This window comes from Anopheles coluzzii, chromosome 2 (genome assembly GCF_943734685.1).
Source record: "Anopheles coluzzii chromosome 2, AcolN3, whole genome shotgun sequence".
NCBI lineage: Eukaryota > Metazoa > Arthropoda > Insecta > Diptera > Culicidae > Anopheles > Anopheles coluzzii.
The window spans coordinates 40,202,042-40,220,384 of NC_064670.1; the positions used below are offsets into that span (position 1 = coordinate 40,202,042).

Here is an 18,343-nt window from a genome sequence, read left to right on the forward strand (position 1 = left end):
GTAAGCCATCAATTTGTCTAATTGCTCCAGCAGCAGCAGCAGCAACAGCTAGCGGCCAACAGCCGGCGCGAGTAATTGAGTTTTTCCGTGACACACTGTACACGCTCACGCTTGCGCTACGAAGGAAGGGCGCCAGCCCTCAATTCGACAACCGAACGGGCTGCGAGGGACCAATCGGTGTTGAGGGAAGCACCTTCGGCGAGACTCGGTAATTTCATTCGGAAATTGAATCAATCAACCATCATCAACTCGAGCGCGGCGTGTAGTTGGCGGTTGAGCGGGAGGGATGGCAGCATGGCTCTCGTGCAGCCGGTATACCGGCACAGAAGAGTGAAGCGAACTGTCACTCGGTTGACAGATAATCGGTTGAATTGGCCGAGTCCCGGTTGCAGCCGGGACTTTAACGGAAGCCGCCGTCTTTCAGGGGCCCGGTGACTTCGTCGAATCTCAGGTGTCGATCGAGAGTGATCTGAGTGTGGTGTGCGGCGCTGGAACAGCTGGCAACCATCGTGTGCCACTTGCTATAGAAATGGTTGTGTTGAACATTGCGCCAAAGCCTGGTGGGAATTGGGTGACGAGAGAGACGAGAACGAAGCAGATGCAATAAATCAGAGACACGAACAACGTTTTCCAATGATTGCCACTCATCACTTCATCTGCTGCCTTCTGTGAAACGGTGTCATTTGGTGATGTGTTTTATCTTGGAAAAGGCAATTCTCTCAACTGCTTGATTTCTAATAATCATTCGAATAGTAATTAATAACTTATATTGTATAAAACTGTGTTTACCAGCTTGGCTGCTTTCTGTCCCTTTTCCAATTCCAATTTCAACAAAAGCCTTTTGACCGTAACCAGGTCCAACAGATAACTCCTTCTGACACACGTCTTTAGAAACACTCCCTTAAGTGTATTGTGTTTTCGAGAAAGAGATAAATTAAACTCATCAACGCCCCGGTCCACCTTGTGCGACCGGTTTTGGGGTGTGAATAAAACGTTCCTATAACTTTCCTTCGTCCCTGCTCCGCATTGAGTTACACTTTCACCCTTCTGCACGATTCCAGGCGCTTGACCACCTAGCCTGCCTACGCCCGACACCATCATTACCATGCTCCGAGATGTTCGCGCAGCTCTTGTCCATCGCTACCACCACACGTGGACAGATTCTAACCAACAACGTTGACCCGAATCCTCCCCATTCCATACTCCCATCCCCACATTCGCAGAGGGAAGTGTGAAAGTATCTAACCTTTCGCTGTGTCCACTGCGAAGCAAGCCTTCCGTTTCGCGATCAAAACAACATAACCCCGCACGCGCCTTGTTAACCTAAATTATTATGCAAAACATCCCCGGTGTGTACGCACGCCTTGTTTCGCCCCTTCAGAGTCCCCCTTCGAAGCGTGTTGTTTTGCTGCGAGCTGCACATTCTCAGAGGATGCTGCAGATGCCTTTACGATGCCTGTTGGCACACACTGTAGACAGGGTGGAAGGCGATGCCGGGGGATGGAATTTTATCTGCGTTGGCAAAGTGTTGGCACACGTGCACATCACTGACGCCACACCGTATGGGTCTAGCAAACGTTTACGCCCCCTCCTCCTCCGATGCGTTAAGCCCGAGCGGTTGATGACGTTGACACGGCTACTTCTGTGCTCGAGGGCTTTGCACTTCGTGCAGCGGTCGTCGCGGTACAGTTTGTTGGGCGCATTGGACGGGTTTGAAATTGTGGGATGTTTTGCCGTCGCCGTCCATCCTCAGGAGAGGTACAAAGTTGAGGCTAGTTTGGTGCATGTTTCGCAACCTCCCATCGAAGCTGTAGTCAAGTTGGACAGAGCATCAGCGACATTTGAAACTGGCAATTTGGAATCCTGTATCAATTCGTGTAAAGCTTACACAAAATGAATACCTGTCATAGGTATGTATTCAGCGTACGTATGGGAAAGAATTTGATTTCTCGCACACACACAAAAACTGCACACATTTACCTTCATTCAAAAAATATAGTAAAATTTGAAAAAAAGTACACCTTTGTATATTCAAAACATATCAACACACTCGCTCGGTCTAGGCTACCTTTGGATGATGGCACGATGGCACGTTAGCGTCCGATTCCTTCTACTTTTTCCCTTCGCAGCTTCTTCGAAGATTACCATCCGCCGTGAGGGCACGACGCAGACAGTGCTGCAAACGGCTGCACATTAATCTTTCACCGCCATCGATCTGACCTATTGCAAATTAGCGATTGGTGTGATTCGATTGGCCGTACTCGTTCATCCCCGTCAACGGTACCATGTGGCGCTGCTTGAATTGAACTCCCCCATTCTCCCATCAGCGGATTCCCCATCCAGATTTCGGACATTCGCATACTTTTCAACGATATCTTCGAACCGACCGGTACTGCGGCCAGTCAACACCATTCCATCGTGGGAGAGTGCACTGGATGCATGCACACTACAGGAGACACTTGCCTTCGCGTGTGGAATTGAATTTTCGCCAATCGATCGTGCTTGGTAGAGGTACACACACACACACACAACACCACCACTTACGAGGGAGGACACCGCGGTGACCTGTGGCGGATTGCGTTCGGGTGGAATGGAAGGGCTGACAAAAAACCATTAACCTAAATTGTCTCCGACTTTGTCGAGATTTCTCATCTCTCGCGGCATTCGACTGCAGCCTCCCCCTTCCCGTCGCTCTCTCCCGCATCCTTCTAGCCGCACACCAGCCAGCCTGTATGCCCACCCGCTCTGTAATCTTTCCTGCATCGCGCGCAAGACCTGCGGGTGGATCTCTGTGCCTCGGTACCGGGCCGAGAAGGTATCATTTGTGCGCGCGCGGCTACCCTGTCCGCGTTTTGTGCGCTGTGTGCGAATAACCTGCTCTCCAATTTGCTGTGGCCCGCTTTTTTTACTCAGAAGGGCGCGCACCACACGAATGTATGTATACAGGTGTACAAAAGCAACTGCGGCTCGGCCCGAACGCGAACGACGCAAACGGCGCAGCATACATTTTGGAGACGATGCAGTGAGCTTCATGCAACCGATCATACGTTTCTGCTCTTTTCGTGTTACCTTTTTTCCCCGTTCAACGTTCGCTCGGTGGAGATGGCTTTAACATCTTGCGCACGCGCGCACGTACCGAACGCGTATGTGCGGGCGATCTAAGGGCAATCTAAGAAGTGGGCCTTTCCTCCGCCTCGCTTCTTACCGGTCACACAGTTGCTTTAGCCGGTACAGGCAACGGTGTGTTTTGCGATTCATTAGTATGTGGTTTTGTGAAGCAATGTCGCTCTCCTTCTCACTGGAACAACCTACACAGAGTGTTGTTTGAGAGTGCACAGAGCATTCCATTGCTTCCGAGGCGGACGCCATTGTACAGCGAGGGGCGCGAGCAGGGATCGTTCCAAGTCCAATCAGATTTATCTTCTAATGCTAGGGATAGTTGCCGTACAGACGCAAAACACGAATTATCTTGTACTGATTGTGGGCAGTGTATTATCATGTTTACATGCTACGTACGCGTATTTGTGTTGTACAAGTACTAATACTACATGTTGCAACAGTTGATCGTTCTTATCGGTGTGTAGTGCCAATTTGATAACAGAATTAAGCAAACAAATTATTGTTTTACTCGCCAGCAAACCTGCAATCAACGGCTGGTTTCAATTTTGTTTTAAATCTTTTGAGTAACACTGACAATTTATTCACTGAAGTGTTAAGTATTCCTATCTTTTATTAATATCTCTAGATGCTCACGATTGTCCACGGCTAGCTTTCTGCGGTTGCTGTGCTCATAACCATGCATTACTCACTGTCGATGTAGCCAGGGTAGTCATTACCGTTTGCACCTTTGTGAGGTCATCAATTCTTCAGATCTGTGACCCACTAGGGCTAATCCAGTGGTCGTGGCGATACTTCATTCCAGCATGCTTCCTGGTTTACCACAAGTTGAGGATGTTCAATTCCACAGTTAACATCGTCTTATTACGCCTACATTGTTGCATAAAGTGCTTCAGTGCTCATCGTTGAGCTTTGATGTCGTTGCTCTTAGATTGTTCCTGGATTCAGCGAGATCTGAAATCATAACGACGGTATAGCTTATTCAGTGGATTAGTTATAGTTTTGTCATTGGTTGCTAGACACATCATAAAGAAGAACCCTGTAAATGGAAACAGTTTTTATTTTTCATTGAGGTAAATCGTGACATATGTATCGATTAATCAGATGACCATAATTTCATAGCATATTTAAAGCAAAGCTCTGCCGATATCACCAACGTTGAGCACATTCTGATGGTAAAAGACATTGAATAAAAAAAGCTGTAAAATCTACATAATTCTCTTTGGTGTGCGTAGGAATGTCTGGCAAGCTTAACATCAGCCATACAAGCTAGTATCCTATGCTCTAGTTCCTAGACTTGTGGGACATAATCTAGAAACCTCGTATGTGGTCCAGATGTGATTCCAAGGTCAATTAGGCTAATAATCATAAATCTTAATGACGCACAAGACGTTGGACTGTATGCTGGAATGAAACAGGAAGTGAACATTTGGCATGAATGAATGAAGCAAAAACACACAGACCCAAACGAACGTCGTTAAACATGTTGGCTGGAAATTAAATTAAACGACCAACGTAGCACAACGTGTTTCGGGTTAATTCGCCAATCTGCGCGATACGAATCTACTTACGAAGCTGGTGCGTGTTTTGCCTCTTTCTAGAGAGTCTGTTCTAAACGTTTGCCTAAATATTGCCCAAGCCATGGGATATGAAGCATGGCTTAAGCAAACGACGGTCCGGAGAGAAGACCTCACATCAAAACAAAAACATATATTATCGTCTAATGCGAGGTTACAGATTCTCACGGGGTAGGAGGAGGTACGTTGATTTTTGCTTCACCCTAGGCGGCAGTACATTTGCAACGGTCTGCTGTGAATAATTGCTCCATCCTCATCAAGAGCAGTGTAACTGGAGAAGATGGAGATTTCCTTCTCGTAGGAACAGTGGCCCTTATTTTGGCCCCGGATTGTTGGGCCACACATCCGGGCCACCCTCGTGAGAAGAGTGATGGCTCCCGCGATGAATGAAGTGATCCGAAACGGACAACCGGTTCAGTGGAGAGTTCAACGGCCATCCGAATGCATTGGTCCAAGGCACTGCCCCGCAGGTAGGACCGCCACCTGCGTACATACATTAAACCGATCATCTACATCGGTCGCGCTAGCATGCCTGTGTGCTAGGCAAATTGTGTCACCTGTAGAGCGGCTGGGTCAACGGTAAGACATCTTCTGTGGAAAAACAGCAACCGCCCGGAGGACAACAGGCTAGGTCGTGACTTTGGTTTTTGCATGGAATTCCTCGCACGGGCTACAGGTCGGTGCCATGCGGCTACCACCTACAGACCTATTTTAGCACATGCACGTCCTAATGTTACTTTGCACAGCGTACCAAAGTCTTTGACCTTACCAGCATCCCCTTCTCATTTTTTTCTGGTACCATTTCAATCCATTCAAGTGGACTGTGGCGTTGATAATTTTTTATCTTCCATCGATGTTGACCTCTAATGCTTTTGGTTACTTTTTTCTGTTCCTCTCTTTTAACTTCACATTCTGCAACAAGGTTATATGCGAAAGAGATGACTTCCTTCCCCACAACGTGCCACGAAATCGAATGTTGATCGATAGCCTTTTTCTACCAGAACTACCTGGCGCCTTTCTCGGCGTAATCCGTTCCAAATCGCGCACCACCAATGCGGCACAACAATATGCATTAAAAAAGTGTGATCGATCGATTGATCGATACGATTGAAGTGGTGGCCCCTCATGCTCAGGAGTGGCTTGGTGGGAACCTTTGAAACATCGCCCGGGGCGATGATTACCGTGAGTTGTGGATTTGAAGATTGAAAGTTTTGACACCTTCTATCTGAGTGGTGCAAACTGAGTCGTTCTTTTTTCACGCGTCACGCTGTACATGCATTATATTTAGTTCAGTCGCATTTCAATCGTTCATGAGTGTGATAAATTGACTTCTGATAGTGCAACGCAGGTATGGCGGTGGAATTGAGCCGTTCAACGGTATCTTTATTGCAACTCCACCTTGAAGCGATTTAAGCTGATCCGAATGCCACGAATGTCAGTCAGTTTTATTAAGCCGGCAGAGAATGTAAAATCTAGCGACCTAAACAATACCATAAACATCCATTTATGCCAATTGACATCAATACGGGGGCGAACGTGCAGTGGAAGGCTAACGTTGAAGGCTGGCTGCACACAAGCGAACCACCAACACCACCAGCACCGGCAGCAGGCAGCTCTTTTGAAGGGCCTCGGGGTGCTCGTGAAATTGCCCCCTTTACTTCTGGTTGCTGCACTGAACCTGTGCACAGTCAGGTTTAATCAGCTGCTGGTTTATTTACCTGTGTGTGTGTATTTAGCTTTGTGCCACCTTTTATCTCGCTATTATTGTGCAAACGGATGCGGTTGTGTTGCTTTCCAGCCCGTTTTGAACTAGAACTCTAGAAGCTGCTTTCTTGGGTGCATGTTGCCAATAAAATGCTTGGTTGCATATAAATCTGTCCAGGCGGGGTTATTGTTATGTCAGGCGGTTTTCCTGCTGCACATTCTTCAGCAAAATAAAACTATTTTCGCCTACCAAAACAACTTTGCTCGGTGCAGCGCATGCACAGGGACCCCGGGCCTACACTAGGTCCAGGGACTCTGGCTCGATCTACGAAGCTGTGTGCCCGAAGCTATAGTGCGAGTATAAGGGGGTTGCGATTTCTCCTTGCGAGCGCATATAGACACCATTCATTCCCCACGCCCCGAAGCAACATAAGCAACATAAGCCTGGGCATGCGGGCTCTCCAAACTGGGCGGTCGCATTCCATTCCGGCACCGTTCGAAATCCAATCCAGAGGCACTCTCTCGCACACGGGGAGAAGGCTTTGACTATTGATCATCATCGGCAGGCCGGGACACTCGGGAGCAAGAGGCACACACCAGCGCACCATCCATGCAGCCTCCTCATGCCGGGCGGGGGCACGTCTTCTCTCCAAGCAAGGAATGTCGAATGCTGCCTTAAACGATCGGTCCGCGATCGTTCATGCGAAATTCATTTCCCTTTTTTCCCGTTTCCCGTCCACTCGCTCTCGCTCTCTCTCTCTCTCTCTCTCTCTCTCTCTCTCTCTCTCTGTCTCTCTACTACCATATCGTTTATCTCGCTCCCTATCGACGAAGGGGCAATGGCACTGTCGTCACGAACGATCGGGTTCGAGAGTGGTTGGTTGGTGCCCCTCGCGTCCCTGACTTTGTCGAGGCCACGATAGCTCGAAAATCATATGTGTGGCTGGTGTGCGCTTCTAACCTACTTTTGCTCGATTCCTCGATGGGAAGCCGCACGGCAAGAAAGAGAAAATGGAAAGGGAGGAGGGAGGCAGACGGGTAAAGAAGGGCTAAGAAGCGATATGGGACACGTAGCACCGGCGTGTGGGGTGTGTTCTGCTCGGAATCATCATCATATCCCCCCTTTCGTAAAAGTCTAGTGCCCGAAAAATTCGACTCAAACCGGTTCGGGAGAAAACTTTGACCGGGGAGATTCCTTTCCTGGCGTTGCGCTCGACCCCGCCGTCTCCTTCTGCGCACTTTGGAGGTCACCTTAGACACTTCCATCGTTTTGAAAGCTTTGGAAAGAACACTAAACTCCTCCCTAGGTCAGGCGTAGATTGGAGGCAAGTAGGAAACGGGAAGCGATAAAGCATTTATCATCATCAGTCGGTATTTGGGGTAGGTGGCTGTTACAAATGAACCTCATTCTTTCCTTTTTTTACTTATGCATTAGGTGTCGCATCATAGCGAATGGAAAATTCAATTAGATGAATTTCCCGAACAGGGCACGCGAAAATACCTGAATAATACCTGAAAAACGTAGTTTAAAGAACAACTATGTTCGAAGGTACAATTTACAGCTGTGCAAAAGCTGTGTCAGTGTGGTGATTACCGATTCTTAGCTGCAAAGACCGCTACATGCTACAGCTGCAGGTGTACCAGCAGAGGTAATATGCTCTCCGTTCTCTTGGCTTTCTAAATCGCCGGGCACTAATAGGCGTCTAGACGTAACCTAGAATCAAGTGGATCTAGAGCACACTGCAGCAGCGGCACAATATATAACGTGCAGCCGGGCGATGGCGCGCGGTTCGTGGAGCAGGTTAATTTTCGGTTTCGATTGTCGTCTTAACCGCCCTGCCGGGGCTGCAATGCACGACTACCGTTTGAGGCCATTTAGCGGCAGTTTCGGGACCGATAGAGGTCTTGCATTTGCCACAAAAGCCCCCTTGGCGGCATCGGGAGTGTATCTAGCTGCTGGCAGGTTGTCAATTTCCAACCACACTGATCATGTCACGCTGATAAATGAACGCAGGTAATTACTACGGGACAGGGTTTTTGTGGGTTTTGTAGAGCGGAAAAGGGTTGTTCCAGTTCATCTCTCGTCGCTTGCTGGCTTTTGTTTCATTTGCTGTGATGAGTCCAAGTTGCAGGAATAATTTCAGCGCTAATGGGACTAATAAATCTTGAAAAATAGATACATGTTTGATTTGATGTTATTACGTGTACAGCGAAGAGGTATGTGTGTATTGTCAGTATTTGTCTCAGTATTTGTGCGATGACATCTCACTTAATTATAGATAAAACACATCACATGTACATACATCAACTTGTGTGGTTGATCCAATATGGTTGCGTTTATGACTTAAAGATCCCGCTACATCTCTAAACAATAGCGTATCATTAAAGGAAAATGTGGCTTTCATCGTACTACTACTTCTAAAAACAAACCAGCCCATGTCTTGGCAAGGTTTTTGCCTATTTCAGCTTTTATCTATATCAATTGATTGGGATTTTTTTTTTCATTTTGCCTGCTTGATAAATACACAATAAAACCCTTCACAATTAGCGATGATTCTCTTTTATATCTGGTTAACAAAACCTCGGAAGAAAGCGAGGTCCGATAACGTTGTGGTCCACGCCGAATAGTTTCATCGTGCCATCAGCGCGGGGCATCATCTTCCCAAGGAACGGCTGTCTGTTGCATTGGTTATAACATTCCTTCTCTTAACTGTATTGCCCTTCCACATTTTTGCCCTAGTCCGTGACCTTTTTCCATGATCAGCTCCTTGAGTGTGATCAATTTCAATAAGTGGTGGATAAAAAACAGTGAAGAATTTCAACTTTAGAGTGGACATTAAAGGAAACAGGCGGGCATGTTGCTCAGATTCTATGCTAGAATCTGCAGTTATTTTCACAGGATGATATAAATGCAGCATAAAAAACAAACGGTCGTCGTACGCGAAATTGGGTGTGAATCAAATGCATCACCTCCTTGGCCGCTCGGTACTGTTATTCTTAATATAATTTCAAATGCAAAACTCCATAGCTCCAATCTCACGTACTATAAAGAGCCACATTTCCCCTCCAAATGGATGGTGGCATAGAAACAGGGCCAATTGTAAAGTCGTAAGAAATGAACAACCAACTTCAGAGCAGGGAGGGGGCCGCGCCAATTTGAATACATGGAATCTACGGACCGCTAGCACACGGTACTCTAACGGACGTACGACTGACCTTTCCCTGTACCTTCCCCCAATGATTGGTGATGGGAGGATTTGTGTTGCTCGTTACCACTGGCAAACACACACCTCGTAAATAAAATCTCTTTCACATGCCACGGGCCAGAGAGCCCTCAGGAGTGGATAGATGAAGAATGATTCCCCGCGGGACGCGTGGTACGGCGGTGCGCGCCATGATAACAAGCATTCCAAGAAGCGAACGATTATTTTCCTCTCACATCCTCATCCAGCAGCAGCAGCAGCAGCACGCGCAACGTTCATATGTGCAGAAAGGACGATCGTCGTAATGAAGTATACACGGAACACGGTGGTAAGAGTTTGTTCTGCAAAATGGGCTTAGCTATAATTACAACCGGCAACTACCGGTTGCATCCCTCACCAAAACTCCCCCATTGTGTTGTCGCATGGCTTCCGGGGGAAGGTTGTTACTAACACCGGACAACATGATGCTTCTCTGTGTGATGCAGTTCTCTGCCGCTGGTAACAACCCGAGAATGTTGAGCACGAAGAAGAGTTTCGCTCCCTGTGAAAGAAGCATAGAATTAGTTACCGTAGATAGAACTCTTACGGGTTTAGTAGCATGGGATGAGCCCAGTTGGGCGTCACTGCTGCATCCATGATGACTCTTGACACTGGCCTGCTGATACGTGATAAACACTGCTACACTGCTACCTGTTTGTTTGATAACTTATTTGCGCGCGACTTTGACGTTTATCGGTGTTGTGAAACCCTCAATCTCACAAGATAGATGCCCTCAGTTTCTTCAATTCCGTGAGACAGAAGAGGTAACTTCAATACCGGGTCGATGGATTTTATGTCGAAAATCCTCGGATGATTAGTGAGTCATTGGGGGCAAATATTTGATCAAACCTGTAATCAAACAGAAGTGAGCAAATGCTATAAACCCGGTCGCTAAAGGTGGTCATCTAGTTAGTTAACGCAATTTGTCACTGCTTCCCACGGCAATTGATGGCATCTGACTACTGGTAGTGGCAGGTTCTGCCCTTCCCTTGTTTATCTGCTCATCGGATCTGAACCATAATTAGGCGCACATTATGCAGCTTGAATTTGGCACAGATACTGCCGCCGCTAGTGCATCTCAACTCCGCTACTGACCCAGTGAGGCATCTCTGCTTCAGTTTCTAATGCATTCAGTGACACTCTTTCAGTACGGTTGCCTTGATGAAAAGCCGACCAGGTGAAGAAAAAAGTATCTCCGATTAATCATCGGAACAACTTCAGCAGCCGCCGTAGTGGCGAACTTGTGGATCTGATGGGAAAATGAAAGATGATTAATTAAGCCAACTGCAGCTGCGTTCGACCAAACGGGCGCGTTGGTGTCCGCGGAAACACGCCGACAATGTCGCAGCAAGTGGAAAATAATGAATATGAAAGATGGACCGACGTAAATCATGGTTGGCCCAGTTCTGCCAACCGGGCTTCCCGGTGCAGAAGATGGCGAAACCCCAACAATCCGACGCTGCTTGAGGACAAGCGCCCTTCACGTTCATCCAGTGGAAGTCAGCGCAATCTGCTGTTTGGCAAGTTCCATCAGCTGATTGAGTGATCTCTTGGGGCGATTCTTCAATTAGCCATTTGTTTTATTGTTCAATCAACGTCACTAATTGCGTACGCCATGGCGTTATGTTTGGGTGCTTCACCTGAAGATGTGGATTCCTCTGTCAAAATATGTCACTGTGCCGAAAGTGGCATTGCACTTTAGTGCCTTTTTTCTCGATTTCAAGAAGTAATGAGGCAAGGTTGCTTTATGTCTTACTCCACTCTGTCGAGTGGTGATTTATTCGCATTAGAGTGCGTCCCCGCCAATGTTCGGATTAAGCCAACAACAAACAAAAAAAGTCACCGAACGGATGACATCATTGTCGTCGCGTTTCTGTTTTGGCGATCACCATCAGCAACAACAAGGTTGGCCCTGTTTTACGACTCTCCTCCACAGTGGTTTGTCCTTGTTGGCAAGAACTTGACTCGATTCGCGCGTTCAGACTACAAATACAGATTTAGCGGGGACAGATTTAATACAGATTTAACGGGACAGATTTAGCAACGGAAGGGAATGGTCAATGGCGCGCGCGCGCGTGCTCTATTGCAATTCTAATTAATTGCTTCGATTCACTTGCGCGAAAGTAAACACATGACAACATGTGCGATGTCCACAGGCCACAGCAAGGAAGAGGGGAACGGCGAGATATGAAGTGAAAAAGCAAACGATAAACAGCTCTTTGCTCTTCGGGTTATCTTTTCATGGGCACACACGGAGCTAATGTCTGGAGCACTCTAGAAACCACTCAGGAACAAATGAAGTTAGCCTGCTCTCTTTCTCACGAGAAGTGGCTTGTGTCGGTTGGACGGGGTAGTTGTTTGTTTGGATGTGGCGCAATTAACATTCCGATGCCGTTGCCTCCTCCGCAAAATCAAAAGCAAACACCAAATCGGAGCGCGAAGATAGCGCGCAACCACACAGACACACGCGTACCCAACACAATGTGACCACGCATTCGAGTGGCGTGGAACAGGTTTGTAGAGCTTTTTCGACGGGGGAAGGATCACTTGAGATTAAGCGAAGGTATTGCCTCTACTTTCAGCGGTTGAGCTATCCTAAAGCCATTTCTCGATCCCCTTTTTGTGTGCTGGCAAAACAATATATTGTTCGTTGTTATTTGTTTAGTCGGTTTGCGAAAGATATAATATATCTAAACAAGATATAATATATCTAAACACTCCATATGATGTTCACTCCAGCTTATACTCTTTCATATCATTCACTTGGGGAGCGATTGCCGTCCCAACAAGTGTCACATGTATGCCGCCCAATTGATTGGAGAGGGTATGCAAGGCTGGACGGAGGTTTTTGGACACCCTGCTGACCAGCCTTGAACTTGGGCGGTGGGAAGGAAGGAGAGTCGTTATTTTTAGACATCTTCCACCCTCCCAAAGCTGCCGGTATGGGCCGTCGCAGGAAGAGCTCAGTGGTGAAAAAACCTGAAACGACACCAATTCCAACCGAAACTGTTTTGGGAGAGACGCCCTCCACTTGTGCCGAGATTTGAGAACCGGCTGTCGCGACACGGTGGACAAACTTTCGACAAAAATCCAGTTGCCAAAAGTGGCAACCTGTCCTAGCAGGTTCTGGTAGCAGCAGGGTGTGTTCCATTGGATCGATGTTGGACTGTGTATATGGAATGTGATATCTCTGATCGCTTGCTGCCTTGCAGGAATATTTTGGGAGATATTTTTAGGGAATTAAAATGTGTGTATATTTGCACGGAAGTTATTTAAAATAATTTGAAGATATTACGAGTAAGATCGTGTACAAAAATTGTTCTACTTAAAATGATTATAACCTAACGAATGTGCATGACTTCAGCTACATGCTGTTAGTGGTATAGCTAGCCACTAATTATGATTTAACGATGATCCTTATACAGAAAAGTAGAACACCACAATGCTTCAAGTATGGTGTGATGATCTATAGGCTATAAAACGTCGCCATAAAGCTGAGTTCTTTTTCAATAAACGATACCCTGCGTAGGATTAGCCATCAAGAGGTATGATAAAGTTGAATTCTTGTCAGCATGTTTGCTCGTAGACACTTGACATTCTGTGTCGGGTGATAATACAAGGCAAGCATACAGACACGCTTGAAAACATCGCCTTATGTGGGGGATTTTTTAAGAAATAACTAGTTTACCATCGTACAGCGTCGGAAGAAGATCGACAGGTTTGAAACGCAAAGCCATTTCTGCGGGAGGACAGTCATCACAAGCGCTCTAATTGTAATTCGCATCGAGTCGGTTGAAATGGAAATTGAAAAGCAACTATTACCGCCTCACTGCGTCTGTTCGTTACATCGTTACGCGCAATCGGATGCAACGACTTACGCACTACGCCTTGTTTGTTCCCATCCAGCGAACGTGCATCTCATGGTTGATCGTTTTGCTGCCTGTGCAGAGTGATTGACAACCCTTTATGAAGAAGGTAATAGCAGAACAACAGCCAATGCGGAAAGGAAGTCGATAAATCGAATATTCCAAAAACGTATGTCGAGCACATCGAACAAACCGTGGAAGATGTCAACAGCTTTGAGTTCGAGGGGAAGGATGTCTAATGACAGGTCTGTGTGGTCGGTGGAATGCACGATTAGATCGGCACGGTGTCTGCCTATCCGCATTCGTGATCATCCTAATGTTTTTGGTGAATCCATCATACGCGATTGTCTTGGATTCACAACAGTGATGTGAAGCTCGTGAAGCTATTCGCAAACTAATAATACTTTCTCTGCTTCGCTACAGTTGACAGTGTCCTTTCAAAAGCATCCCGCACCAGGAACCTGTTTTGTAAACTGATCTCACTTAATCCACCCGGGGTGTGGGGTGTCTAATAATCGATCTCATGACTATTTGGGCGCTTCTTCAAGTGTCGGCTTTACGAGATTGGTTGAGATCATCATGCCTTGACACCTTGGGTAAACCTTCAATTTTACGTACCAACCTTCAGAAATCGTGGTCTGCTCTGTTCGCAAACAACTCGGAACCACACCGTGCGCTCGTGCGTTTTTTTGTTGTTGAATGGGGCAAGTAACGATCCAAAGTTGACGCTGATGAGCGGTGCTAAATGGCGAAATTGAATTAACCACTCGGATAAGCAGAACTCACTCCTTGCCGTAAAGCCGGCAACCGGTACTACACTGCTGGAAGATGCAAATTTGATTTGAAGGTTGTCAAGTAAGAGTTCCGATTCGTCTCGATCCGTTCCTAGCGCGCGCTGAATGGCGAAACTGATTGATGCTTGAGATTTGTTAGACTTCTTCAAACCGCCCATTGGATCCGCCTTGTTTAAGGTGGCCATTCAACAATGTCTGTGTTCATTCAAAATCGCGCGTTTTCTATGCACGTTTGTGTCTGCTCAAGTAAATCATTTTCTCTATTCGAACAAATTGTGTTGAAAAATACTTTGAACTTATCCGCTGGGAAGAGAGCACGAACTTCAAAGATTAAATGAGTGTTAAATAGTTTGCACATAAAACACAAAATGCACTTAAACACCATGCAAAGAATCCATTCGTCGATTAGGTACAGTGTTTTGGCGCATCAGTCTCAACTGCCTCCGTAACGAGATCTATTGAGCTTGAAATTAAGTGCATTGTGTGTGTGTCTGTATCGTGTTCGGAAAGTACACTACGATACACTGTGAACGCTTCCAAGTCCAAGTACACGAGCGCCGCATCCATTGTATGCAAAGTGAATCGAAAACGAAACTTGTGGCTCTCAAACCACCACTTTGCATGTTGCCCCCTCATTATCACACGCACATGAAAAGCCTCGTTGTTAGCTAGCTAGCACATGATGATGGTACAAGTTCACATTTTACAGCTCGAGAATTTTAGATGCACGGGAAAACCGCAGTACACCGTTAGATCAACCGGCCGCCGATAGAGATTGTTTAGCTAGATGTATCGTCTGATCAAAAGCATTTCCCTTGGCCCCTCGGAAGGACGGTGTGCGAACTGCCTGTCCAGGGGAGTGCTGCGAAGGCACGATCGCTGTATGCACCGGTTATTCACAAGTGCACACTAACACACTACACCAATGCAACCGGAAACCAGACTGTGGAGGCGACCATCATCTTCCGGTATGCTTAATCACTATCATCAGTGACCTTTCGGAAGGTTGGGTGCAAGATTTCTTCTTTGACGTGAAAGCATGATCTTGTTACACACGTCTACATACCATTCTTCGCGGGTTTGTTGTTGATTTGTTGGATTTTGTATAGAGTTAGTTTTTCTCACAACCAACGATCATCAATTCTATGCGCATGAACGCCAGAAAACCAGGGTGATCGTAATTGGTAGTCGACGTTTTTTTACCTCAAGGGAATATTTTTATTATCTTTATGTTCAATGATCGCCATTCCAAATGTACATAGATTTATCAGTTGCATTTATGAAACTCGAATCTGTTATTAAATTCTTCGACACTATTATCAATACAATCAATTAAAAAAAACTCTTCAATCGTCAAACGATCATGTTGAACAACATATGTACCAATATTTTTGTTCATCTTTCAAAAATGATTAATGGACAAACAGATAAATGCAATCTCACGGATACGTTCGTCTCGAAAATCCAAAGATTACAAGCCGTAAGCAAACAAACAGTGATTGGTGACGATTATTGTAGACTAATCGATTAGACGGTCAGCGGTTCGGGCCGAGTGGACGATCATCACAATCCAACCTTCCTAGGAGCGTACAGACGCACGTCCCTTCAAGCGAATTTTGCTTGATGTTCGTCAACGAGTCTTTCACCAATCTCTACCCATCATCAACCATTCCAAAATGTGTTCATCGACAATGGCGTAATCCACGCGGCCGTGTGTACTGATGGTGATTACGACGCAAGTAATCTTACCGACAATAGGGTGTCCCCATCGTCAGTTTGCTTGTTATTGTCGTTGTGTTGATGAGATAATTTAAGTCACGGTGTGCAGCTAGAAAAGGAGAGAAATGTCGTTTGGTGCTTACAAGGGCACTGCGCGTATCTAGCCGGCGTTATTACACCAAATAGAACAATTCTAATTGAACTGCTTGAACCACACGGTCACATGGAGTGCTCTCATGGCTCTGACACTTGCTGCTGCTCGTTACGATAGATTTGTGACTGTTGTAACTAATGAAAGCTAACGATTTATATCATTCCCGTTCACCGAGATCCTCGTTCTCGGATGGTCCCGGAATCAGAGCGAAAGTAAGTTTACGGATGCTTTCGGACGAATAAAAAAGTCTCGATCTTTTCCAACGTCGACCGTCTGGGTAATTGTTCTCACCATTATCTCACCCGGCTCAATGGAAGCACAATTGATGAGCCATAGCTAATGATAATGATCTCACCGGTAAATGCAGTCAATCCCCACAGTCTCCGGATCTGTGTTGCGCCCTCTCCACTTGGTGTGGCGGGACAGTAGTGTTGTAGTCGTTGCACATCTCCAGCAGGGTGCTTCGGGCGGGAACGAACGGCCAAGTTGAAACGGCTGCATTTCAATCAAAGCTAATTATCGTACAACAATCGAACGCTCTTGACGCCCCCTGTGCTACCGTGCGGCACACAAACTATTTGCAATGCAACGCTCCCTCTCGGCGATGATGATTGTGTCCTTACCTTGAGGCCAGAGTGTTGCAGTACTTGCCGCTGGCAGGAACGATGTTCGGTGAATACTAAAGTGCGATTTTCATCGCGCTTCGTTCAAAGTTAGTGAAGATGATTATAGTTTCTAGCTGATGTATGCGCGAAGGGTTGTTGTGTTAGGGTTAGAAGCAAGATAAAAAAATATTACACTGCTTGAAATGACCTTCATGTAATTTCTTCTTAAACAAAAATGTGTTGTAAAGAGCTTGGATTGATCCAAATATGTGACACAAACGTTTACACAAAAACAAGTAAGGTATTAATCTGATTGACCTAAACGATAACAAACGATGACTATGGTACAGCTTGCGGACGTGCAGTTACACAGAATCTGTCGGCTCTCCATAGTAGAGTCGATGTAAAAACCCTTCAAGCAGTCCACAAAATCGTACCTTGCACTGCGATTTATTATCTCTCGGACGCGGCTATCTGCTGTGACATGGGAAGCTTCCCCATATCTCACATTCGCGACCACTATGTACTGTCCGCGGCCAGTACCTGTAGCTTTCCAGCTGCGGAAAAGGCTGTATCAACACACTGGTACGTCTCCCTTGCACACAAAACCGCGTCCGTGTGTTTGTGTGCGCAGTGGGGGCCCTATGACTGCGGCGGTCTCGCTTAGAGAAGCTCACGTTATCATCGTCGTCATCATCATCAATGATCACGAGATACCACTACCACCCCCAATCGGTATGCCCCGCAAATACTCACACACGTTGCTGCTGCTGACTGAACCCTGTGCGGTAGAACTCGACGCTGAGCACGACTTTTGTTTTAGTTAATTTTTATCACTCTGCGCCGATAGTCCAACGCGCGTACCACAGGAGGAGGAACTCTCGCGTCTCGCGGCTTTTTGCGCACACAGTCGGTAGCGCACAATTAATTTATCGAAGGAAGGACGAGATACGCCACAGGCAGCGGAGGAGGCCCCGTGGAGGTAGGATTGTGCGACTGTGCATGCACTGATATCTGATCAGATTTTAATCAGTGTGACGCGTCATCGGGGGGTGCTCTAGTGATAGTCGAAAAGAGCAGGCGGGAAGAAAAAGTGCGTTTGATGATTCAATGTTTTGCCGAGAGAGTGAGTGGGACGGTGGTTTATGGTGAGGACCGTAGGATCAAAACCTGTGTTGTTGAGTCAGCTCATAAATGCGCCGAATATCCATCGTCCGTGTTACCAGTGGCTTAAACCTCTTTTATGGTCTTAAAAGCTGCATACGTGCCTAGGAAAACACAGTTGCTCAAAACCGCCACGCACAAAAAATATAGGAAACAAAATTCTGATAAACGTGTCTGTGCGAGGTCATGTGTGTAAACGCGCTCAAGGGTGGTGTGCCAAGCGGTGAGATATGCGGCGTCAATCAAATCATACCGATGATAAGCTAAATTGCTTCCAGCACGGCAGTAAAGAAACGGCACATTCCAAACCGTAATAAGTGCGACTGCAGGATAACGTTAAGTCTGGTGTTGTGTGGGACTTCTTTTCGCTTTTTTTTGTTTTAGAAGGATGATTTCTATGC

At 46.5% G+C, this 18,343-nt stretch overlaps 1 protein-coding gene across 6 annotated transcripts in view; it reads left to right on the forward strand.

The window, feature by feature from the left end:
* Nucleotides 1–18,343, forward strand: part of LOC120951987 (uncharacterized) — a 64,897-nt gene that overhangs the window by 38,791 nt on the left and 7,763 nt on the right. The window contains exon 1 of one of the 6 annotated variants that reach the window (XM_049607390.1): nucleotides 13,337–13,615. The exons of 4 other annotated variants lie outside the window; for them this stretch is intronic. The gene's annotated coding sequence lies outside the window, so the exon portion shown is untranslated. Of the gene's footprint in view, nucleotides 1–13,336; nucleotides 13,616–17,631; nucleotides 17,761–18,343 lie in introns of those variants that run through there. One more of the 6 variants, XM_040371029.2, reaches the window with a different exon arrangement.